Source organism: Salmo salar, chromosome 02 (assembly GCF_965601325.2).
Source record: "Salmo salar chromosome 02, fSalSal1, whole genome shotgun sequence".
Lineage (NCBI taxonomy): Eukaryota > Metazoa > Chordata > Actinopteri > Salmoniformes > Salmonidae > Salmo > Salmo salar.
The window spans coordinates 18101953-18129000 of NC_138292.1; the positions used below are offsets into that span (position 1 = coordinate 18101953).

At 47.6% G+C, this 27048-nt stretch overlaps 1 protein-coding gene across 1 annotated transcript in view; it reads left to right on the plus strand.

Moving 5' to 3' along the window:
• Positions 1-27048, plus strand: part of LOC106595655 (ephrin-A3) — a 136200-nt gene that overhangs the window by 65130 nt on the left and 44022 nt on the right. The gene's annotated exons all lie outside the window — the stretch shown is intronic.

Genomic DNA, 27048 nt, shown 5'->3' on the forward strand with positions numbered 1-27048 from the left:
TAAACAAAAGTGAAATAAACAATACAATATAACAGTAAATATTACACTCACAAAAATTCCAAAATAATAAAAACATTTCAAATGTCATATTATGTGAAAATAGTTGAAGTACAAAAGGGAAAATAAATAAACATTCACTCTCTCTGCCTCTTTCTCTCTGTCTCTCTTGCTCTCTCTCTCTGCCTCTCTCTGCCTCTCTCCCTCTGCCTCTCTCTCTCTCTGCCTCTCTCTCTCTATATATATATATATATATAAATCTTATCTACTGGAAGCCCTGGAGAGCCGAGCACAGAGCCTATTGTTGGCTGGCTCTGGTATCGTCTGGTAGGCCTAGCTGGTGGTGTAGAGCTCTGATTGAAGAGTAGAGAACAAATCTCACACTATGTGCTGGTGGAACAGCTGGCACACACATACACACATACACGTTGACGGGCTAAGACACGCACAAACACACGCACATTAAATCACACATTAGGTGTGCTGGTAGAACAGCTGTGACACTTGCCACGGAAATGCTGTTTTTAACCTGTCCTCTTCTGACTCACATTAACAAACAAATGTAGCCCTCTCTTCCTCTCTCACTCCCTCCCTGTCTCTCTCTCTCCCTCGCTCCCTCCCTCTCAGTCTGTTTCTCTCTCCCACCCTGTCTCTCTCTTTCTCTCTCTCTCTCTCTGTTTCTCTCTCTCTCCCTCCCTGTCTCTGTCTCTCCCTCTACCTCTCTCTCTATCTCTGTCTCTCTCTCTGTTTCTCTCTGTTTCTCTCTCTCTCACCATCTGTCTTTATCTTTCTTTTCATCTAACCCTACACTGCAGACAGGTGGGATGTATTTTATTAGGTTTTATAGACACACACACACACACACACACACACACACACACACACACACACACACACACACACACACACACACACACACACACACACACACACACACACACACACACACACACACACACACACACACACACACACACATATATACATACACACGTGCCTATGCATAAAGGACAGACTCTCGTTAAGGGAGCCATTTTAATTAGTGTTAATTACTGCAGTCTCTCGCCTCTCTGTATTACTGCTGTGTCTTCACTGTCACACTATCTTTAACTAAAGAGAGAGAGTGAGAGAGAGAGAGAGAGAGAGAGAGAGAGAGAGAGAGAGAGAGAGAGAGAGAGAGAGAGAGAGAGAACGGGGGAAAGTAGAGAGTTTGGGAGGTAGAGACAGAAAACCAGTTCAGGTCTTAGCAGCAGTGGAATCAGTGTCTTTATCTGCTTTTAGCATAGTGAGATGATGTGGTGAAGTAAACCAAGCCAGGAGTTGTCTGCTTTTCTCTCATGTGGGCTCAATATTTTTCCTAACAGCCACAGTCCATAGATGGGATGTCTACCGTTAACACACAGCATAGCAATAAAGGTTAGTTTGAATTTCAGTCAGCCCGCAACAGGAGGAGGGATGGAAAGATGGAGGGAGGGAGGCAGAGGGATGGAGCTGATGAGAGAGGGAGAGATAGAGGTAGGGATGGAAGGAAGGAGGGAGAGATGAAGGGGTCAGTCCAAGGAGATAAGGGAGAAGGAAATGAGAAATTCATGAAAGAGAAACAGATGAAGATATTTTACATACAGGCGGATAAACAGATAGAAAGATGACAGGGGGCAGGGTGGGACAGGATGGAGAGATAATTCTAAATATAGAGAAAAGTAAATGACTGGGGGGGTACCAGTTCAGACATGCTATAGAGACAGGAGCAAGACAGACAGTGGCAAATAGGGGGAGGGAGGGAGGGAGGGAGGGAGGGAGGGAGGGAGGGAGGGAGGGAGGGAGGGAGGGAGGGAGGGAGGGAGGGACGGAGTGAGAGTAAATAAAGAACAAGTGTTAGGAAGGGAAGAGACAGTGTCCTTGCCAGAGGGAGAGAGAACAGCTAAAAAACAGATCAACTGAATGTCATATTCTTTTAAATCATTTGTCTGATCTTATTGTCCGTTAGTTTGCTCCTACACATGTTTTGTTCTGTGGCTGATGGAAGAAAAGGTCAATAATAGTGAGCAGTGACAGCCAACAGTGACCTTCCAAAACAGCAAACATCTTTTCACACCTCTATTGTTTGGTGTGACTTCACTAAGCCAACAGTTAACGTAAGTTAAAAAACCTGTTGTTCAGGTGACAAAACACTATTACTTATTCATTACTATATTCTATGTCTTTTTAAAGTAGCTTACACAGCATGGCCACTTTATATGGATCAATGACCTTCCAAGCAGTATTTCAAGCAACGAATGAACAAACTAGGGTTATTTTCATGAATTGAAACTAGCAAAGTAAGGTGGCCTGTGGACTTTAAAGAAGTAGAATGCAGAAGGGTAGACCTTGGCTTGTAACGTCCCTCTCTGCTTCTGTCTGTGTGGACTGTATGTAGCAAACAGTCACTACCAACATTCTACTGACATAGATGGTGAGTTAGGAGAGGGAGAGAAGGAGAAATGAGAGGGAGGGGAAGAGAGGGGGACGAGACAGACAGAACGAGAGAGGGAGAGAGAATGAGAAATAGAGTGGGGCAGAGATAATAAAAGGGGGAGATAGAGAGGAAGTTTAGAGAGAGAGAAAGAGGTAAAGCATTGTGTACCCTGTCGTGGAGCTTCTCTAACACCTCGTCTCTGTCACACCTCCACAGACACACTGAATATGAATGAGACAGAATCTCCTCTCCTCCGCTCACTCATCCCTCAACCTCTCTCTCTCTTTTCATTCCCTCTCCCTCACTTTCTCTTTCCTCTTTCTTTCACCACTCACTGATCATGTCTCCTGTCCTCCCTCTCTCACCTCCCTTTCTCTCTCACTGTGGTCCCTTGGTGTCATCCCTCCATCTCTCCCTCTATTGTTCCTCCAGTCCATCATCTGTTCTCACACACACACACACACACACACACACACACACACACACACACACACACACACACACACACACACACACACACACACACACACACACACACACACACACACACACACACACACACACACACATACACACACATACACACACACACATACACACAAAACGGGCCGGTGTGTGTGTGTTCAGTTTAACATGAGACACCTAGGATAGCACACAGGACACGGGGGTTAATTCTTCAGGGCTCCAGAGTGGCACTGCATCTCAGTGCTAGAGGTATCACTACAGACACCCTGGTTCAGAGGTCTAAGGCACTGCATCTCAGTGCTAGAGGTATCACTACAGACACCCTGGTTCAGAGGTCTAAGGCATTGCATCTCAGTGCTAGAGGTATCACTACAGACACCCTGGTTCGAATCCAGGCTGTATCACAACCGGCCGTGATTGAGAGTCCCATAGGGTGGTGCACAATTGTCCCAGCGTCGTCCAGGTTTGGCCGGTGTAGACCGTTATTATAAATAAGAATGTGTTCTTAACTGACTGGCCTAGTTAAATAAAGGTTACATAAAACTAGATTAATGCTTATTGACTCAAATGCTGACACCAGGCTTTCTACTGTCCAGGCTTTCTCCTCCCTCAGAAGGAGTTGTCCACCCCAAACACAAACTTCTCTGAGACTTTGAAGTGTGTGTGGTCTGTTGTACTTTACTTGTGTGCAGTGTTTGGTGTGTGGGTGTGTACTGTCATTCATCAACACTATGCACCCTCACTATACACCATACACCCTCACTATAAACTATACACTACGCACCCTCACTATACACTATACACCCTCACTATACACTATACACCCTCACTGTACACTATACACCCTCATTATACACTACGCACTCTCACTATACACTATACACCCTCACTATAAACTATACACTACGCACCCTCACTATACACTATACACCCTCACTATACACTATACACCCTCACTAGTACACTATACACCCTCATTATACACTACGCACTCTCACTATACACTATACACCCTCACTATAAACTATACACCCTCACTATACACTACGCACCCTCACTATACACCCTCACTATAAACTATACACCCTCACAATACACCCTCACTATACACTACGCACCCTCACTATACACCCTCACTATACACTATACACCCTCACTATACACCCTCATTATACACTACGCACTCTCACTATACACTTTGAGTCTGTAACCGAGGTGTGTGTGTACTGCATGCTTGTTGTGTGTTAGTGCATGTGCGTCGTTGTTGGTTATGGAATAAAACAGTGTACAGATGGAAACCTTTGAACTAAGAATGACCCTGAAGTCAGAAGTCAGGCCCAAATACATATTTAAACTGAGTGGGTGCTAGTGCCAGTCTGTAGCTCCCAAACTCTCTGCCCTTAGCAGATATGTGTGTGTGTGTGTGTGTGTGTGTGTGTGTGTGTGTGTGTGTGTGTGTGTGTGTGTGTGTGTGTGTGTGTGTGTGTGTGTGTGTGTGTGTGTGTGTGTGTGTGTGTGTGTGTGTGTGTGTGTGTGTGTGTGTGTGTGTATGTGCGCCTGCATGTGCATGGATTCGTCTGTCTGTGTGTGTAAGCAGTTCCCAAACTCAGTTCTTGTTCACCTCTGGACCTTTTGATGGTCCTCTTGTGACGTGCTCTCTCTACATGGCTGTGTATCCATCCAGTAGAGCAGGAGCTGTGTACTATCTGCCTTACAACAGGGACATGACGTAACCCTGCCTTACAACAGGGACATGACGTAACCCTGCCTTACAACAGGGACATGACGTAACCCTGCCTTACAGAAGGGACATGACGTAACCCTGCCTTACAACAGGGACATGACGTAACCCTGCCTTTACAACAGGGACATGACTTAACCCTGCCTTACAACAGGGACATGACGTAACCCTGCCTTACAACAGGGACATGACGTAACCCTGCCTTAGAGCAGGGACATGATGGAACCCTGCCTTACAACAGGGACATGACGTAACCCTGCCTTAGAACAGGGACATGACGTAACGCTGCCTTACAACAGGGACATGACGTAACCCTGCCTTACAGCAGGGACATGACGTAACCCTGCCTTACAGCAGGGACATGACGTAACCCTGCCTTAGAACAGGGACATGACGTAACCCTGCCTTACAACAGGGACATGACGTAACCCTGCCTTACAACAGGGACATGACGTAACCCTGCCTTACAACAGGGACATGACGTAACCCTGCCTTACAGCAGGGACATGACGTAACCCTGCCTTACAGCAGGGACATGACGTAACCCTGCCTTACAACAGGGACATGCGTAACCCTGCCTTACAACAGGGACATGACGTAACCCTGCCTTACAAGAGGGACATGACGTAACCCTGCCTTAGAACAGGGACATGACGTAACCCTGCCTTAGAACAGGGACATGACGTAACCCTGCCTTACAACAGGGACATGACGTAACCCTGCCTTAGAGCAGGGACATGAAGTAACCCTGCCTTACAACAGGGACATGACGTAACCCTGCATTACAACAGGGACATGACGTAACCCTGCCTTACAGCAGGGACATGACGTAACCCTGCCTTAGAGCAGGGACATGAAGTAACCCTGCCTTACAACAGGGACATGACGTAACCCTGCCTTACAACAGGGACATGACGTAACCCTGCCTTACAACAGGGACATGATGTAACCCTGCCTTACAACAGGGACATGACGTAACCCTGCCTTACAGCAGGGACATGACGTAACCCTGCCTTACAACAGGGACATGACGTAACCCTGCCTTACAACAGGGACATGACGTAACCCTGCCTTTACAACAGGGACATGACTTAACCCTGCCTTACAACAGGGACATGACGTAACCCTGCCTTACAACAGGGACATGACGTAACCCTGCCTTAGAGCAGGGACATGATGGAACCCTGCCTTACAACAGGGACATGACGTAACCCTGCCTTAGAACAGGGACATGACGTAACGCTGCCTTACAACAGGGACATGACGTAACCCTGCCTTACAGCAGGGACATGACGTAACCCTGCCTTACAGCAGGGACATGACGTAACCCTGCCTTAGAACAGGGACATGACGTAACCCTGCCTTACAACAGGGACATGACGTAACCCTGCCTTACAACAGGGACATGACGTAACCCTGCCTTACAACAGGGACATGACGTAACCCTGCCTTACAGCAGGGACATGACGTAACCCTGCCTTACAGCAGGGACATGACGTAACCCTGCCTTACAACAGGGACATGCGTAACCCTGCCTTACAACAGGGACATGACGTAACCCTGCCTTACAAGAGGGACATGACGTAACCCTGCCTTAGAACAGGGACATGACGTAACCCTGCCTTAGAACAGGGACATGACGTAACCCTGCCTTACAACAGGGACATGACGTAACCCTGCCTTAGAGCAGGGACATGAAGTAACCCTGCCTTACAACAGGGACATGACGTAACCCTGCATTACAACAGGGACATGACGTAACCCTGCCTTACAGCAGGGACATGACGTAACCCTGCCTTAGAGCAGGGACATGAAGTAACCCTGCCTTACAACAGGGACATGACGTAACCCTGCCTTACAACAGGGACATGACGTAACCCTGCCTTACAACAGGGACATGATGTAACCCTGCCTTACAACAGGGACATGACGTAACCCTGCCTTACAGCAGGGACATGACGTAACCCTGCCTTACAACAGGGACATGACGTAACCCTGCCTTACAACAGGGACATGACGTAACCCTGCCTTAGAACAGGGACATGACTTAACCCTGCCTTACAACAGGGACATGACGTAACCCTGCCTTACAACAGGAACATGGCATAACCCTGCCTTACAACAGGGACATGACGTAACCCTGCCTTAGAACAGGGACATGACGTAACCCTGCCTTACAACAGGGACATGACGTAACCCTGCCTTAGAGCAGGGACATGAAGTAACCCTGCCTTACAACAGGGACATGACGTAACCCTGCCTTACAACAGGGACATGACGTAACCCTGCCTTACAACAGGGACATGATGTAACCCTGCCTTACAACAGGGACATGACGTAACCCTGCCTTACAGCAGGGACATGACGTAACCCTGCCTTACAACAGGGACATGACGTAACCCTGCCTTACAACAGGGACATGACGTAACCCTGCCTTAGAACAGGGACATGACTTAACCCTGCCTTACAACAGGGACATGACGTAACCCTGCCTTACAACAGGAACATGGCATAACCCTGCCTTACAACAGGGACATGACGTAACCCTGCCTTAGAACAGGGACATGACGTAACCCTGCCTTACAACAGGGACATGACGTAACCCTGCCTTACAACAGGGACATGAAGTAACCCTGCCTTAGAACAGGGAAATGACGTAACCCTGCCTTAAAACATGGACATGACGTAACCCTGCCTTACAACAGGGACATGACGTAACCCTGCCTTACAACAGGGACATGATGTAACCCTGCCTTAGAACAGGGACATGACGTAACCCTGCTTTACAACAGGGACATGACGTAACCCTGCCTTACAACAGGGACATGACGTAACCCTGCCTTACAACAGGGACATGACATAACCCTGCCTTACAACAGGGACATGACGTAACACTGCCTTACAACAGGGACATGACGTAACCCTGCCTTACAACAGGGACATGACGTAACCCTGCCTTACAACAGGGACATGACGTAACCCTGCCTTACAACAGGGACATGACGTAACCCTGCCTTACAACAGGGACATGACGTAACCCTGCCTTACAACAGGGACATGACGCAACCCTGCCTTACAACAGGGACATGACGTAACCCTGCCTTACAACAGGGACATGACATAACCCTGCCTTACAAAAGGGACATGACGTAACCCTGCCTTAGAACAAGGACATGACGTAACCCTTCCTTAGAACAGGGACATGACGTAACCCTGCCTTACAACAGGGACATGACGTAACCCTGCCTTAGAGCAGGGACATGACGTAACCCTGCCTTACAACAGGGACATGACGTAACCCTGCCTTACAACAGGGACATGACGTAACCCTGCCTTACAACAAGGACATGACGTAACCCTGCCTTAGAACAGGGACATGACGTAACCCTGCCTTACAACAGGGACATGACGTAACCCTGCCTTACAACAGGGACATGACGTAACCCTGCCTTACAACAGGGACATGACGTAACCCTGCCTTACAACAGGGACATGATGTAACCCTGCCTTACAACAGGGACATGACGTAACCCTGCCTTACAACAGGGACATGATGTAACCCTGCCTTACAACAGGGACATGACGTAACCCTGCCTTACAACAGGGACATGACGTAACCCTGCCTTACAAAAGGGACATGACGTAACCCTGCCTTAGAACAAGGACATGATGTAACCCTGCCTTACAACAGGGACATGACGTAACCCTGCCTTACAGCAGGGACATGACGTAACCCTGCCTTACAACAGGGACATGACGTAACCCTGCCTTACAACAGGGACATGACGTAACCCTGCCTTAGAACAGGGACATGACTTAACCCTGCCTTACAACAGGGACATGACGTAACCCTGCCTTACAACAGGAACATGGCATAACCCTGCCTTACAACAGGGACATGACGTAACCCTGCCTTAGAACAGGGACATGACGTAACCCTGCCTTACAACAGGGACATGACGTAACCCTGCCTTACAACAGGGACATGAAGTAACCCTGCCTTAGAACAGGGAAATGACGTAACCCTGCCTTAAAACATGGACATGACGTAACCCTGCCTTACAACAGGGACATGACGTAACCCTGCCTTACAACAGGGACATGATGTAACCCTGCCTTAGAACAGGGACATGACGTAACCCTGCTTTACAACAGGGACATGACGTAACCCTGCCTTACAACAGGGACATGACGTAACCCTGCCTTACAACAGGGACATGACATAACCCTGCCTTACAACAGGGACATGACGTAACCCTGCCTTACAACAGGGACATGACGTAACCCTGCCTTACAACAGGGACATGACGTAACCCTGCCTTACAACAGGGACATGACGTAACCCTGCCTTACAACAGGGACATGACGTAACCCTGCCTTACAACAGGGACATGACGTAACCCTGCCTTACAACAGGGACATGACGTAACCCTGCCTTACAACAGGGACATGACGTAACCCTGCCTTACAACAGGGACATGACATAACCCTGCCTTACAAAAGGGACATGACGTAACCCTGCCTTAGAACAAGGACATGACGTAACCCTGCCTTAGAACAGGGACATGACGTAACCCTGCCTTACAACAGGGACATGACGTAACCCTGCCTTAGAACAGGGACATGACGTAACCCTGCCTTACAACAGGGACATGACGTAACCCTGCCTTACAACAGGGACATGACGTAACCCTGCCTTACAACAGGGACATGACGTAACCCTGCCTTACAACAGGGACATGACGTAACCCTGCCTTACAACAGGGACATGACGTAACCCTGCCTTACAACAGGGACATGACGTAACCCTGCCTTACAACAGGGACATGACGTAACCCTGCCTTACAACAGGGACATGACGTAACCCTGCCTTACAACAGGGACATGACGTAACCCTGCCTTACAACAGGGACATGACGTAACCCTGCCTTACAACAGGGACATGACGTAACCCTGCCTTACAACAGGGACATGACGTAACCCTGCCTTACAACAGGGACATGACGTAACCCTGCCTTAGAACAGGGACATGACGTAACCCTGCCTTAGAACAGGGACATGACGTAACCCTGCCTTAGAACAGGGACATGACGTAACCCTGCCTTACAACAGGGACATGACGTAACCCTGCCTTACAACAGGGACATGACGTAACCCTGCCTTACAGCAGGGACATGACGTAACCCTGCCTTACAACAGGGACATGACGTAACCCTGCCTTACAACAGGGACATGACGTAACCCTGCCTTACAACAGGGACATGACGTAACCCTGCCTTACAACAGGGACATGACGTAACCCTGCCTTAGAACAAGGACATGACGTAACCCTGCCTTAGAACAGGGACATGACGTAACCCTGCCTTACAACAGGGACATGACGTAACCCTGCCTTACAACAGGGACATGACGTAACCCTGCCTTACAAAAGGGACATGACGTAACCCTGCCTTAGAACAAGGACATGACGTAACCCTGCCTTAGAACAGGGACATGACGTAACCCTGCCTTACAGCAGGGACATGACGTAACCCTGCCTTACAACAGGGACATGACGTAACCCTGCCTTACAACAGGGACATGACGTAACCCTGCCTTACAGCAGGGACATGACGTAACCCTGCCTTACAACAGGGACATGACGTAACCCTGCCTTACAACAGGGACATGACGTAACCCTGCCTTACAACAGGGACATGACGTAACCCTGCCTTACAACAGGGACATGACGTAACCCTGCCTTAGAACAGGGACATGACGTAACCCTGCCTTACAACAGGGACATGACGTAACCCTGCCTTACAAAAGGGACATGACGTAACCCTGCCTTACAACAGGGACATGACGTAACCCTGCCTTAGAGCAGGGACATGACGTAACCCTGCCTTACAACAGGGACATGACGTAACCCTGCCTTACAACAGGGACATGACGTAACCCTGCCTTACAACAAGGACATGACGTAACCCTGCCTTAGAACAGGGACATGACGTAACCCTGCCTTACAACAGGGACATGATGTAACCCTGCCTTACAACAGGGACATGACGTAACCCTGCCTTACAACAGGGACATGATGTAACTCTGCCTTACAACAGGGACATGACGTAACCCTGCCTTACAACAGGGACATGACATAACCCTGCCTTAAAAAAGGGACATGACGTAACCCTGCCTTAGAACAAGGACATGACGTAACCCTGCCTTACAACAGGGACATGACGTAACCCTGCCTTACAACAGGGACATGATGTAACCCTGCCTTACAACAGGGACATGACGTAACCCTGCCTTACAACAGGGACATGATGTAACCCTGCCTTACAACAGGGACATGACGTAACCCTGCCTTACAACAGGGACATGACATAACCCTGCCTTACAAAAGGGACATGACGTAACCCTGCCTTAGAACAAGGACATGACGTAACCCTGCCTTAGAACAGGGACATGACGTAACCCTGCCTTAGAGCAGGGACATGACGTAACCCTGCCTTACAACAGGGACATGACGTAACCCTGCCTTACAACAGGGACATGACGTAACCCTGCCTTACAACAGGGACATGACGTAACCCTGCCTTAGAACAGGGACATGACGTAACCCTGCCTTAGAACAGGGACATGACGTAACCCTGCCTTAGAACAGGGACATGACGTAACCCTGCCTTACAACAGGGACATGACGTAACCCTGCCTTACAACAGGGACATGACGTAACCCTGCCTTACAACAGGGACATGACGTAACCCTGCCTTACAACAGGGACATGACGTAACCCTGCCTTACAACAGGGACATGACGTAACCCTGCCTTACAGCAGGGACATGACGTAACCCTGCCTTACAACAGGGACATGACGTAACCCTGCCTTACAACAGGGACATGACGTAACCCTGCCTTACAACAGGGACATGACGTAACCCTGCCTTACAACAGGGACATGACGTAACCCTGCCTTACAACAGGGACATGACGTAACCCTGCCTTAGAACAGGGACATGACGTAACCCTGCCTTACAACAGGGACATGACGTAACCCTGCCTTACAACAGGGACATGACGTAACCCTGCCTTACAACAGGGACATGACGTAACCCTGCCTTACAACAGGGACATGACGTAACCCTGCCTTACAACAGGGACATGACGTAACCCTGCCTTACAACAGGGACATGACGTAACCCTGCCTTACAACAGGGACATGACGTAACCCTGCCTTACAACAGGGACATGACGTAACCCTGCCTTAGAACAGGGACATGACGTAACCCTGCCTTAGAACAGGGACATGACGTAACCCTGCCTTACAACAGGGACATGACGTAACCCTGCCTTACAACAGGGACATGACGTAACCCTGCCTTACAACAGGGACATGACGTAACCCTGCCTTACAACAGGGACATGACGTAACCCTGCCTTACAACAGGGACATGACGTAACCCTGCCTTACAACAGGGACATGACGTAACCCTGCCTTACAACAGGGACATGACGTAACCCTGCCTTACAACAGGGACATGACGTAACCCTGCCTTACAACAGGGACATGACGTAACCCTGCCTTAGAACAGGGAAATGACGTAACCCTGCCTTACAACAGGGACATGACGTAACCCTGCCTTACAACAGGGACATGACGTAACCCTGCCTTACAACAGGGACATGACGTAACCCTGCCTTACAACAGGGACATGACGTAACCCTGCCTTACAACAGGGACATGACGTAACCCTGCCTTACAACAGGGACATGACGTAACCCTGCCTTACAGCAGGGACATGACGTAACCCTGCCTTACAACAGGGACATGACGTAACCCTGCCTTACAACAGGGACATGACGTAACCCTGCCTTACAACAGGGACATGACGTAACCCTGCCTTACAACAGGGACATGACGTAACCCTGCCTTACAAAAGGGACATGACGTAACCCTGCCTTAGAACAAGGACATGACGTAACCCTGCCTTAGAACAGGGACATGACGTAACCCTGCCTTACAACAGGGACATGACGTAACCCTGCTTTACAACAGGGACATGACGTAGCCCTGCCTTAGAGCAGGTACATGACGTAACCCTGCCTTACAACAGGGACATGACGTAACCCTGCCTTACAACAGGGACATGACGTAACCCTGCCTTACAACAAGGACATGACGTAACCCTGCCTTAGAACAGGGACATGACGTAACCCTGTCTTACAACAGGGACATGACGTAACACTGCCTTACAACAGGGACATGACGTAACCCTGCCTTACAACAGGGACATGATGTAACCCTGCCTTACAACAGGGACATGACGTAACCCTGCCTTACAACAGGGACATGATGTAACCCTGCCTTACAACAGGGACATGACGTAACCCTGCCTTACAACAGGGACATGACATAACCCTGCCTTACAAAAGGGACATGACGTAACCCTGCCTTAGAACAAGGACATGACGTAACCCTGCCTTAGAACAGGGACATGACGTAACCCTGCCTTAGAGCAGGGACATGACGTAACCCTGCCTTACAACAGGGACATGACGTAACCCTGCCTTACAACAGGGACATGACGTAACCCTGCCTTACAACAGGGACATGACGTAACCCTGCCTTACAACAGGGACATGACGTAACCCTGCCTTACAGCAGGGACATGACGTAACCCTGCCTTACAACAGGGACATGACGTAACCCTGCCTTACAACAGGGACATGACGTAACCCTGCCTTAGAACAGGGACATGACTTAACCCTGCCTTACAACAGGGACATGACGTAACCCTGCCTTACAACAGGGACATGACATAACCCTGCCTTGCAACAGGGACATGACGTAACCCGGCCTTAGAACAGGGACATGACGTAACCCTGCCTTACAACAGGGACATGACGTAACCCTGCCTTAGAACAGGGACATGACGTAACCCTGCCTTAGAACAGGGACATGACGTAACCCTGCCTTAGAACAGGGACATGACGTAACCCTGCCTAACAACAGGGACATGACGTAACCCTGCCTTACAACAGGGACATGACGTAACCCTGCCTTACAACAGGGACATGACGTAACCCTGCCTTACAGCAGGGACATGACGTAACCCTGCCTTACAACAGGGACATGACGTAACCCTGCCTTACAACAGGGACATGACGTAACCCTGCCTTAGAACAGGGACATGACTTAACCCTGCCTTACAACAGGGACATGACGTAACCCTGCCTTACAACAGGGACATGACATAACCCTGCCTTACAACAGGGACATGACGTAAAAATGACGTAAAAACATGGACATGACGTAAAAACACCAGAAAGTCAGCTCCAAAGTTATTTTCATTTAAGAAACCTGCTCCAAGTTTTCCCACGCATAATGGAGAGACACGTAATTGTATATAAATTTAAGCAAGGTTTGAAATTATTGTTTTAGTCAAACATTATATCTGTTTAGGCTTCTCGCGGTCAATTTGCATCTACAAATTATTAGTAATTATGTTCCGGCCCCCCGACCATCCACTCAATAATTTTTTTGATGATCCCTAGTCTAGGGGATAGAGGGTAGGGGATAGGGGATAGGGGTTGATGTTGGATGGGGCTACATTACTGTCAGCGTGAAGATTTTAAAGCTGCAGTCCAGGTTGAAACAGACCAGTCTCCTAACCTCTGTGTTTATCCCCCGAGTGAGGGGTGAGGATACAACTGAAGCCCACAAGTACTCACTCTTCCCCTACCCCCTACCCACTATCCCCTACCCCTTATTTCTAGAGATGCTGATATTCCCAGATCTTCTCACACAAGTCTAGCACCCTAATATCCTCATACTAAAAGGCCCCTCAGACCTAATAGGTAGTATACTATTAATAACCAGAGAGAGAGAGAGAGAGAGAGAGAGAGAGAGAGAGAGAGAGAGAGAGAGAGAGAGAGACAGAGAGAGAGAGAGAGAGAGAGATTCTCACAAGGCTGTAAACCCTACTGACTCTATTACCATACCATAGTAGGGGCTTCATCTGTTGTCATGGATACCTGTATAGTAGTAGATGACTGTTTTTATCAGTGAACCTGTTGAACGTAAACATATGTTCTTCCGTCATTTGTCTTATTAGTCTCATAACCTTGATGGGGAATTGTTCTGCTGCCAAAGACATACAACATCCACAAGCAGTGTTTAGATGGTAAACAAATCTCCCTATCCTGGACTGGACTGTTTAGATGGTGTATGTATCTCCCTATACTGGACTGCAGTGTTTAGATGGTAAACAAATCTCCCTATCCTGGACTGGAGTGTTTAGATGGTGAATGTATCTCCCTATACTGGACTGGAGTGTTTAGATGGTAAACAAATCTCCCTATCCTGGACTGGAGTGTTTAGATGGTGAACGTATCTCCCTATCCTGGACTGCAGTGTTTAGATGGTGACCATATCTCCGTATCCTGGACTGGAGTGTTTAGATGGTGAACGTATCTCCCTATCCTGGACTGGAGTGTTTAGATGGTGAATGTATCTCCCTATCCTGGACTGGAGTGTTTACATGGTTAACGTATCTCCCTATCCTGGACTGGAGTGTTTAGATGGTGAACGTATCTCCCTATCCTGGACTGGAGTGTTTAGATGGTGAACGTATCTCCCTATACTGGACTGCAGTGTTTAGATGGTAAACAAATCTCCCTATCCTGGACTGGAGTGTTTAGATGGTGAATGTATCTCCCTATACTGGACTGGAGTGTTTAGATGGTAAACAAATCTCCCTATCCTGGACTGGAGTGTTTAGATGGTGAAAGTATCTCCCTATCCTGCAGTGTTTAGATGGTGACCGTATCTCCCTATCCTGGACTGGAGTGTTTAGATGGTGAATGTATCTCCCTATCCTGGACTGGAGTGTTTAGATGGTGAATGTATCTCCCTATCCTGGACTGGAGTGTTTAGATGGTTAACGTATCTCCCTATCCTGGACTGGAGTGTTTAGATGGTGAACAAATCTCCCTATCCTGGACTGGAGTGTTCAGATGGTGAACGTATCTCCCTATCCTGGACTGGAGTGTTGAGATGGTTAACAAATCTCCCTATCCTGGACTGGAGTGTTTAGATGGTAAAGAAATCTCCCTATCCTGGACTGGAGTGTTTAGATGGTAAAGAAATCTCCCTATCCTGGACTGTAGTTTTCAGATGGTGAACGTATCTCCCTATCCTGGACTGGAGTGTTTAGATGGTGAACAAATCTCCCTATCCTGGACTGTAGTTTTCAGATGGTGAACGTATCTCCCTATCCTGGACTGGAGTGTTGAGATGGTGAACAAATCTCCCTATCCTGGTCTGGAGTGTTTAGATGGTAAAGAAATCTCCCTATCCTGGACTGGAGTGTTTAGATGGTAAACAAATCTCCCTATCCTGGACTGGAGTGTTTAGATGGTAAAGAAATCTCCCTATCCTGGACTGGAGTGTTTAGATGGTGACCGTGTCTCCCTATCCTGGACTGCAGTGTTTAGATGGTGAACGTATCTCCCTATCCTGGACTGGAGTGTTTAGATGGTGAATGTATCTCCCTATCCTGGACTGGAGTGTTTAGATGGTGAACATATCTCCCTATCCTGGACTGGAGTTTTTAGATGGTGACCGTATCTCCCTATCCTGGACTGGAGTGTTTAGATGGTGAACATATCTACATATACTGCACTGCAGTGTTTAGATGGTAAACAAATCTCCCTATCCTGGACTGGAGTGTTTAGATGGTGAATGTATCTCCCTATACTGGACTGGAGTGTTTAGATGGTAAACAAATCTCCCTATCCTGGACTGGAGTGTTTAGATGGTGAAAGTATCTCCCTATCCTGCAGTGTTTAGATGGTGACCGTATCTCCCTATCCTGGACTGGAGTGTTTAGATGGTGAATGTATCTCCCTATCCTGGACTGGAGTGTTTAGATGGTGAATGTATCTCCCTATCCTGGACTGGAGTGTTTAGATGGTGAACGTATCTCCCTATCCTGGACTGGAGTGTTTAGATGGTAAACAAATCTCCCTATCCTGGACTGGAGTGTTCAGATGGTGAACGTATCTCCCTATCCTGGACTGGAGTGTTGAGATGGTTAACAAATCTCCCTATCCTGGACTGGAGTGTTTAGATGGTAAAGAAATTTCCCTATCCTGGACTGGAGTGTTTAGATGGTAAACAAATCTCCCTATCCTTGACTGGAGTGTTTAGATGGTAAAGAAATCTCCCTATCCTGGACTGGAGTGTTTAGATGGTGACCGTGTCTCCCTATCCTGGACTGCAGTGTTTAGATGGTGAACGTATCTCCCTATCCTGGACTGGAGTGTTTAGATGGTGACCGTGTCTCCCTATCCTGGACTGCAGTGTTTAGATGGTGAACGTATCTCCCTGTCCTGGACTGCAGTGGTTAGAAGGTGATTGTATCTCCCTATCCTGGTCTGGAGTGTTTAGATGGTAAAGAAATCTCCCTATCCTGGACTGGAGTGTTTAGATGGTAAACAAATCTCCCTATCCTGGACTGGAGTGTTTAGATGGTAAAGAAATCTCCCTATCCTGGACTGGAGTGTTTAGATGGTGACCGTGTCTCCCTATCCTGGACTGAAGTGTTTAGATGGTGAACGTATCTCCCTATCCTGGACTGGAGTGTTTAGATGGTGAATGTATCTCCCTATCCTGGACTGGAGTGTTTAGATGGTGAACATATCTCCCTATCCTGGACTGGAGTGTTTAGATGGTGACCGTATCTCCCTATCCTGGACTGGAGTGTTTAGATGGTGAACGTATCTCCCTATACTGCACTGCAGTGTTTAGATGGTAAACAAATCTCCCTATCCTGGACTGGAGTGTTTAGATGGTGAATGTATCTCCCTATACTGGACTGGAGTGTTTAGATGGTAAACAAATCTCCCTATCCTGGACTGGAGTGTTTAGATGGTGAAAGTATCTCCCTATCCTGCAGTGTTTAGATGTTGACCGTATCTCCCTATCCTGGACTGGAGTGTTTAGATGGTGAATGTATCTCCCTATCCTGGACTGGAGTGTTTAGATGGTGAATGTATCTCCCTATCCTGGACTGGAGTGTTTAGATGGTTAACGTATCTCCCTATCCTGGACTGGAGTGTTTAGATGGTGAACAAATCTCCCTATCCTGGACTGGAGTGTTCAGATGGTGAACGTATCTCCCTATCCTGGACTGGAGTGTTGAGATGGTTAACAAATCTCCCTATCCTGGACTGGAGTGTTTAGATGGTAAAGAAATTTCCCTATCCTGGACTGGAGTGTTTAGATGGTAAACAAATCTCCCTATCCTTGACTGGAGTGTTTAGATGGTAAAGAAATCTCCCTATCCTGGACTGGAGTGTTTAGATGGTGACCGTGTCTCCCTATCCTGGACTGCAGTGTTTAGATGGTGAACGTATCTCCCTATCCTGGACTGGAGTGTTTAGATGGTGACCGTGTCTCCCTATCCTGGACTGCAGTGTTTAGATGGTGAACGTATCTCCCTGTCCTGGACTGCAGTGTTTAGAAGATGATTGTATCTCCCTATCCTGGACTGGAGTGTTTAGATGGTAAACAAATATCGCTATCCTGGACTGGAGTGTTTAGATGGTGAACGTATCTCCCTATCCTGGACTGGAGTGTTTAGATGGTGACCGTGTCTCCCTATCCTGGACTGGAGTGTTTAGATGGTGAACGTATCTCCCTATCCTGGACTGCAGTGTTCAGATGGTGAACATATCTCCCTATCCTGGACTAGACTGTTTAGATGGTGACCGTGTCTCCCTATCCTTGACTGGAGTGTTTAGATGGTGAACGTATCTCACTGTCCTGGACTGCAGTGTTTAGATGGTGAACGTATCTCCCTATCCTGGACTGGAGTGTTTAGATGGTGACCGTATCTCCCTATCCTGGACTGGAGTGTTTAGATGGTGAACGTATCTTCCTGTCCTGGACTGCAGTGTTTAGATGGTGAAGGTATCTCCCTATCCTGGACTGGAGTGTTTAGATGGTAAACAAATCTCCCTATCCTGGACTGGAGTGTTTAGATGGTGAACGTATCTCCCTATCCTGGACTGCAGTGTTTAGATGGTGACCGTATCTCCCTATCCTGGACTGGAGTGTTTAGATGGTGAATGTATCTCCCTGTCCTGGACTGGAGTGTTTAGATGGTGAATGTATCTCCCTATCCTGGACTGGAGTGTTTAGACGGTTAACGTATCTCCCTATCCTGGACTGGAGTGTTTAGATGGTGAACGTATCTACCTATCCTGGACTGGAGTGTTTAGATGGTGAACGTATCTCCCTATCCTGGACTGCAGTGTTCAGATGGTGAACATATCTCCCTATCCTGGACTAGACTGTTTAGATGGTGACCGTGTCTCCCTATCCTGGACTGGAGTGTTTAGATGGTGAACGTATCTCCCTGTCATGGACTGCAGTGTTTAGATGGTGAACGTATCTCCCTATCCTGGACTGGAGTGTTTAGATGGTGACCGTATCTCCCTATCCTGGACTGGAGTGTTTAGATGGTGAACGTATCTCCCTGTCCTGGACTGCAGTGTTTAGATGGTGAACGTATCTCCCTATCCTGGACTGGAGTGTTTAGATGGTAAACAAATCTCCCTATCCTGGACTGGAGAGTTTAGATGGTGAACGTATCTCCCTATCCTGGACTGCAGTGTTTAGATGGTGACCGTATCTCCCTATCCTGGACTGGAGTGTTTAGATGGTGAATGTATCTCCTTATCCTGGACTGGAGTGTTTAGATGGTGAATGTATCTCCCTATCCTGGACTGGAGTGTTTAGACGGTTAACGTATCTCCCTATCCTGGACTGGAGTGTTTAGATGGTGAACGTATCTCCCTATCCTGGACTGGAGTGTTTAGATGGTGAACAAATCTCCCTATCCTGGACTGGAGTGTTCAGATGGTGAACGTATCTCCCTATCCTGGACTGGAGTGTTGAGATGGTTAACAAATCTCCCTATCCTGGACTGGAGTGTTTAGATGGTAAAGAAATCTCCCTATCCTGGACTGGAGTGTTTAGATGATAAACAAATCTCCCTATCCTGGACTGGAGTGTTTAGATGGTAAAGAAATCTCCCTATCCTGGACTGCAGTGTTTAGATGGTGAACGTATCTCCCTATCCTGGACTGGAGTGTTTAGATGGTGACCGTGTCTCCCTATCCTGGACTGCAGTGTTTAGAAGGTGAACGTATCTCCGTATCCTGGACTGGAGTGTTTAGATGGTGAACAAATCTCCCTATCCTGGACTGTAGTTTTCAGATGGTGAACGTATCTCCCTATCCTGGACTGGAGTGTTTAGATGGTGAACAAATCTCCCTATCCTGGACTGTAGTTTTCAGATGGTGAACGTATCTCCCTATCCTGGACTGGAGTGTTGAGATGGTGAACAAATCTCCCTATCCTGGTCTGGAGTGTTTAGATGGTAAAGAAATCTCCCTATCCTGGACTGGAGTGTTTAGATGGTAAACAAATCTCCCTATCCTGGACTGGAGTGTTTAGATGGTAAAGAAATCTCCCTATCCTGGACTGGAGTGTTTAGATGGTGACCGTGTCTCCCTATCCTGGACTGCAGTGTTTAGATGGTGAACGTATCTCCCTATCCTGGACTGGAGTGTTTAGATGGTGAACGTATCTCCCTATCCTGGACTGGAGTGTTTAGATGGTGACCGTATCTCCCTATCCTGGACTGGAGTGTTTAGATGGTGAACGTATCTCCCTATACTGGACTGCAGTGTTTAGATGGTAAACAAATCTCCCTATCCTGGACTGGAGTGTTTAGATGGTGAATGTATCTCCCTATACTGGACTGGAGTGTTTAGATGGTAAACAAATCTCCCTATCCTGGACTGGAGTGTTTAGATGGTGAAAGTATCTCCCTATCCTGCAGTGTTTAGATGGTGACCGTATCTCCCTATCCTGGACTGGAGTGTTTAGATGGTGAATATATCTCCCTATCCTGGACTGGAGTGTTTAGATGGTGAATGTATCTCCCTATCCTGGACTGGAGTGTTTAGATGGTTAACGTATCTCCCTATCCTGGACTGGAGTGTTTAGATGGTGAACGTATCTCCCTATCCTGGACTGGAGTGTTTAGATGGTGAACAAATCTCCCTATCCTGGACTGTAGTTTTCAGATGGTGAACGTATATCCCTATCCTGGACTGGAGTGTTTAGATGGTGAACAAATCTCCCTATCCTGGACTGTAGTTTTCAGATGGTGAACGTATCTCCCTATCCTGGACTGGAGTGTTGAGATGGTGAACAAATCTCCCTATCCTGGTCTGGAGTGTTTAGATGGTAAAGAAATCTCCCTATCCTGGACTGGAGTGTTTAGATGGTAAACAAATCTCCCTATCCTGGACTGGAGTGTTTAGATGGTAAAGAAATCTCCCTATCCTGGACTGGAGTGTTTAGATGGTGACCGTGTCTCCCTATCCTGGACTGCAGTGTTTAGATGGTGAACGTATCTCCCTATCCTGGACTGGAGTGTTTAGATGGTGAATGTATCTCCCTATCCTGGACTGGAGTGTTTAGATGGTGAACGTATCTCCCTATCCTGGACTGGAGTGTTTAGATGGTGACCGTATCTCCCTATCCTGGACTTGAGTGTTTAGATGGTGAACGTATCTCCCTATACTGGACTGCAGTGTTTAGATGGTAAACAAATCTCCCTATCCTGGACTGGAGTGTTTAGATGGTGAATGTATCTCCCTATACTGGACTGGAGTGTTTAGATGGTAAACAAATCTCCCTATCCTGGACTGGAGTGTTTAGATGGTGAAAGTATCTCCCTATCCTGCAGTGTTTAGATGGTGACCGTATCTCCCTATCCTGGACTGGAGTGTTTAGATGGTGAATGTATCTCCCTATCCTGGACTGGAGTGTTTAGATGGTGAATGTATCTCCCTATCCTGGACTGGAGTGTTTAGATGTTTAACGTATCTCCCTATCCTGGACTGGAGTGTTTAGATGGTAAACATATCTCCCTATCCTGGACTGGAGTGTTTAGATGGTAAAGAAATCTCCCTATCCTGGACTGGAGTGTTTAGATGGTGACTGTGTCTCCCTATCCTGGACTGCAGTGTTTAGATGGTGAACGTATCTCCCTATCCTGGACTGGAGTGTTTAGATGGTGAATGTATCTCCCTATCCTGGACTGGAGTGTTTAGATGGTGAACGTATCTCCCTATCCTGGACTGGAGTGTTTAGATGGTGACCGTATCTCCCTATCCTGGACTTGAGTGTTTAGATGGTGAACGTATCTCCCTATACTGGACTGCAGTGTTTAGATGGTAAACAAATCTCCCTATCCTGGACTGGAGTGTTTAGATGGTGAATGTATCTCCCTATACTGGACTGGAGTGTTTAGATGGTAAACAAATCTCCCTATCCTGGACTGGAGTGTTTAGATGGTGAAAGTATCTCCCTATCCTGCAGTGTTTAGATGGTGACCGTATCTCCCTATCCTGGACTGGAGTGTTTAGATGGTGAATGTATCTCCCTATCCTGGACTGGAGTGTTTAGATGGTGAATGTATCTCCCTATCCTGGACTGGAGTGTTTAGATGGTTAACGTATCTCCCTATCCTGGACTGGAGTGTTTAGATGGTGAACGTATCTCCCTATCCTGGACTGGAGTGTTTAGATGGTGAACAAATCTCCCTATCCTGGACTGTAGTTTTCAGATGGTGAACGTATCTCCCTATCCTGGACTGGAGTGTTTAGATGGTGAACAAATCTCCCTATCCTGGACTGTAGTTTTCAGATGGTGAACATATCTCCCTATCCTGGACTGGAGTGTTGAGATGGTGAACAAATCTCCCTATCCTGGTCTGGAGTGTTTAGATGGTAAAGAAATCTCCCTATCCTGGACTGGAGTGTTTAGATGGTAAACAAATCTCCCTATCCTGGACTGGAGTGTTTAGATGGTAAAGAAATCTCCCTATCCTGGACTGGAGTGTTTAGATGGTGACCGTGTCTCCCTATCCTGGACTGCAGTGTTTAGATGGTGAACGTATCTCCCTGTCCTGGACTGCAGTGTTTAGAAGGTGATTGTATCTCCCTATCCTGGACTGGAGTGTTTAGATGGTAAACAAATATCGCTATCCTGGACTGGAGTGTTTAGATGGTGAACGTATCTCCCTATCCTGGACTGGAGTGTTTAGATGGTGAACATATCTCCCTATCCTGGACTAGACTGTTTAGATGGTGACCGTGTCTCCCTATCCTTGACTGGAGTGTTTAGATGGTGAACGTATCTCCCTGTCCTGGACTGCAGTGTTTAGATGGTGAACGTATCTCCCTATCCTGGACTGGAGTGTTTAGATGGTGACCGTATCTCCCTATCCTGGACTGGAGTGTTTAGATGGTGAACGTATCTCCCTGTCCTGGACTGCAGTGTTTAGATGGTGAACGTATCTCCCTATCCTGGACTGGAGTGTTTAGATGGTAAACAAATCTCCCTATCCTGGACTGGAGTGTTTAGATGGTGAACGTATCTCCCTATCCTGGACTGCAGTGTTTAGATGGTGACCGTATCTCCCTATCCTGGACTGGAGTGTTTAGATGGTGAATGTATCTCCCTATCCTGGACTGGAGTGTTTAGATGGTGAATGTATCTCCCTATCCTGGACTGGAGTGTTTAGACGGTTAACGTATCTCCCTATCCTGGACTGGAGTGTTTAGATGGTGAACGTATCTCCCTATCCTGGACTGGAGTGTTTAGATGGTGAATAAATCTCCCTATCCTGGACTGGAGTGTTCAGATGGTGAACGTATCTCCCTATCCTGGACTGGAGTGTTGAGATGGTTAACAAATCTCCCTATCCTGGACTGGAGGGTTTAGATGGTAAAGAAATCTCCCTATCCTGGACTGGAGTGTTTAGATGATAAACAAATCTCCCTATCCTGGACTGGAGTGTTTAGATGGTAAAGAAATCTCCCTATCCTGGACTGCAGTGTTTAGATGGTGAACGTATCTCCCTATCCTGGACTGGAGTGATTAGATGGTGACCGTGTCTCCCTATCCTGGACTGCAGTGTTCAGATGGTGAACGTATCTCCCTATCCTGGACTAGAGTGTTTAGATGGTTACCGTGTCTCCCTATCCTGGACTGGAGTGTTTAGATGGTGAACGTATCTCCCTATCCTGGACTGGAGGGTTTAGATGGTGAACTTATCTCCCTGTCCTGGACTGCATGTGTTTAGATGGTAAACAAATCTCCCTATCCTGGACTGCAGTGTTTAGATGGTGAACGTATCTCCCTATCCTGGACTGCAGTGTTTAGATGGTGAACGTATCTCCCTATCCTGGACTGGAGTGTTCAGATAGTGAACGCATCTCCCTATCCTGGACTGGAGTGTTTAGATGGTGAACGTGTCTCCCTATCCTGGACTGCAGTGTTTAGATGGTGAACGTATCTCCCTATCCTGGACTGCAGTGTTTAGATGGTGAACGTATCTCCCTATCCTGGACTGGAGTGTTCAGATGGTGAACGTATCTCCCTATCCTGGACTGGAGTGTTTAGATGGTGACCGTGTCTCCCTATCCTGGACTGCAGTGTTTAGATAGTGAACGTATCTCCCTATCCTGGACTGCAGTGTTTAGATGGTGACCGTATCTCCCTATCCTGGCCTGGAGTGTTTAGATGGTGAACGTATCTCCCTGTCCTGGACTGCAGTGTTTAGATGGTGAACGTATCTCCCTATCCTGGACTGGAGTGTTTAGATGGTAAACAAATCTCCCTATCCTGGACTGGAGTGTTTAGATGGTGAATGTATCTCCCTATCCTGGACTGCAGTGTTTAGATGGTGACCGTATCTCCCTATCCTGGACTGGAGTGTTTAGATGGTGAATGTATCTCCCTATCCTGGACTGGAGTGTTTAGATGGTGAATGTATCTCCCTATCCTGGACTGGAGTGTTTAGACGGTTAACGTATCTCCCTATCCTGGACTGGAGTGTTTAGATGGTGAACGTATCTACCTATCCTGGACTGGAGTGTTTAGATGGTGAACGTATCTCCCTATCCTGGACTGCAGTGTTCAGATGGTGAACATATCTCGCTATCCTGGACTAGACTGTTTAGATGGTGACCGTGTCTCCCTATCCTGGACTGGAGTGTTTAGATGGTGAACGTATCTCCCTGTCCTGGACTGCAGTGTTTAGATGGTGAACGTATCTCCCTATCCTGGACTGGAGTGTTTAGATGGTGACCGTATCTCCCTATCCTGGACTGGAGTGTTTAGATGGTGAACGTATCTCCCTGTCCTGGACTGCAGTGGTTAGATGGTGAACGTATCTCCCTATCCTGGACTGGAGTGTTTAGATGGTAAACAAATCTCCCTATCCTGGACTGGAGTGTTTAGATGGTGAACGTATCTCCCTATCCTGGACTGCAGTGTTTAGATGGTGACCGTATCTCCCTATCCTGGACTGGAGTGTTTAGATGGTGAATGTATCTCCCTATCCTGGACTGGAGTGTTTAGACGGTTAACGTATCTCCCTATCCTGGACTGGAGTGTTTAGATGTTGAACGTATCTCCCTATCCTGGACTGGAGTGTTTAGATGGTGAACAAATCTCCCTATCCTGGACTGGAGTGTTCAGATGGTGAACGTATCTCCCTATCCTGGACTGGAGTGTTGAGATGGTTAACAAATCTCCCTATCCTGGACTGGAGGGTTTAGATGGTAAAGAAATCTCCCTATCCTGGACTGGAGTGTTTAGATGATAAACAAATCTCCCTATCCTGGACTGGAGTGTTTAGATGGTAAAGAAATCTCCCTATCCTGGACTGCAGTGTTTAGATGGTGAACGTATCTCCCTATCCTGGATTGGAGTGTTTAGATGGTGACCGTGTCTCCCTATCCTGGACTGCAGTGTTTAGATGGTGAACGTATCTCCCTGTCCTGGACTGCAGTGTTTAGAAGGTGATTGTATCTCCCTATCCTGGACTGGAGTGTTTAGATGGTAAACAAATCTCCCTATCCTGGACTGGAGTGTTTAGATGGTGAACGTATCTCCCTATCCTGGACTGGAGTGATTAGATGGTGACCGTGTCTCCCTATCCTGGACTGGAGTGTTTAGATGGTGAATGTATCTCCCTATCCTGGACTGCAGTGTTCAGATGGTGAACGTATCTCCCTATCCTGGACTAGAGTGTTTAGATGGTGACCGTGTCTCCCTATCCTGGACTGGAGTGTTTAGATGGTGAACGTATCTCCCTATCCTGGACTGGAGGGTTTAGATGGTGAACTTATCTCCCTGTCCTGGACTGCATGTGTTTAGATGGTAAACAAATCTCCCTATCCTGGACTGCAGTGTTTAGATGGTGAACGTATCTCCCTATCCTGGACTGCAGTGTTTAGATGGTGAACGTATCTCCCTATCCTGGACTGGAGTGTTCAGATGGTGAACGCATCTCCCTATCCTGGACTGGAGTGTTTAGATGGTGAACGTGTCTCCCTATCCTGGACTGCAGTGTTTAGATGGTGAACGTATCTCCCTATCCTGGACTGCAGTGTTTAGATGGTGAACGTATCTCCCTATCCTGGACTGGAGTGTTCAGATGGTGAACGTATCTCCCTATCCTGGACTGGAGTGTTTAGATGGTGACCGTGTCTCCCTATCCTGGACTGCAGTGTTTAGATAGTGAACGTATCTCCCTATCCTGGACTGCAGTGTTTAGATGGTGAACGTATCTCCCTATCCTGGACTGGAGTGTTTAGATGGTGAACGTATCTCCCTGTCCTGGACTGCAGTGTTTAGATGGTGACCGTATCTCCCTATCCTGGACTGGAGTGTTTAGATGGTTAACGTATCTCCCTATCCTGGACTGGAATGTTTAGATGGTGAACGTATGTCCCTATCCTGGACTGGAGTGTTTAGATGGTGAACGTATCTCCCTGTCCTGGACTGCAGTGTTTAGATGGTGACCGTATCTCCCTATCCTGGACAGGAGTGTTCAGATGGTGAACGTATCTCCCTGTCCTGGACTGGAGTGTTCAGATGGTGAACGTATCTCCCTATCCTGGACTGGAGTGTTTAGATGGTAAACAAATCTCCCTATCCTGGACTGGAGTGTTTAGATGGTTAATGTATCTCCCTATCCTGGACTGCAGTGTTTAGATGGTGACCGTATCTCCCTATCCTGGACTGGAGTGTTTAGATGGTTAACGTATCTCCCTATCCTGGACTGGAGTGTTTAGATGGTGAACATATCTCCCTATCCTGGACTGGAGTGTTGAGATGGTGAACGTATCTCCCTGTCCTGGACTGGATTGTTCAGATGGTGAACGTATCTCCCTATCCTGGACTGGAGTGTTTAGATGGTAAACAAATCTCGCTATCCTGGACTGGAGTGTTTAGATGGTTAATGTA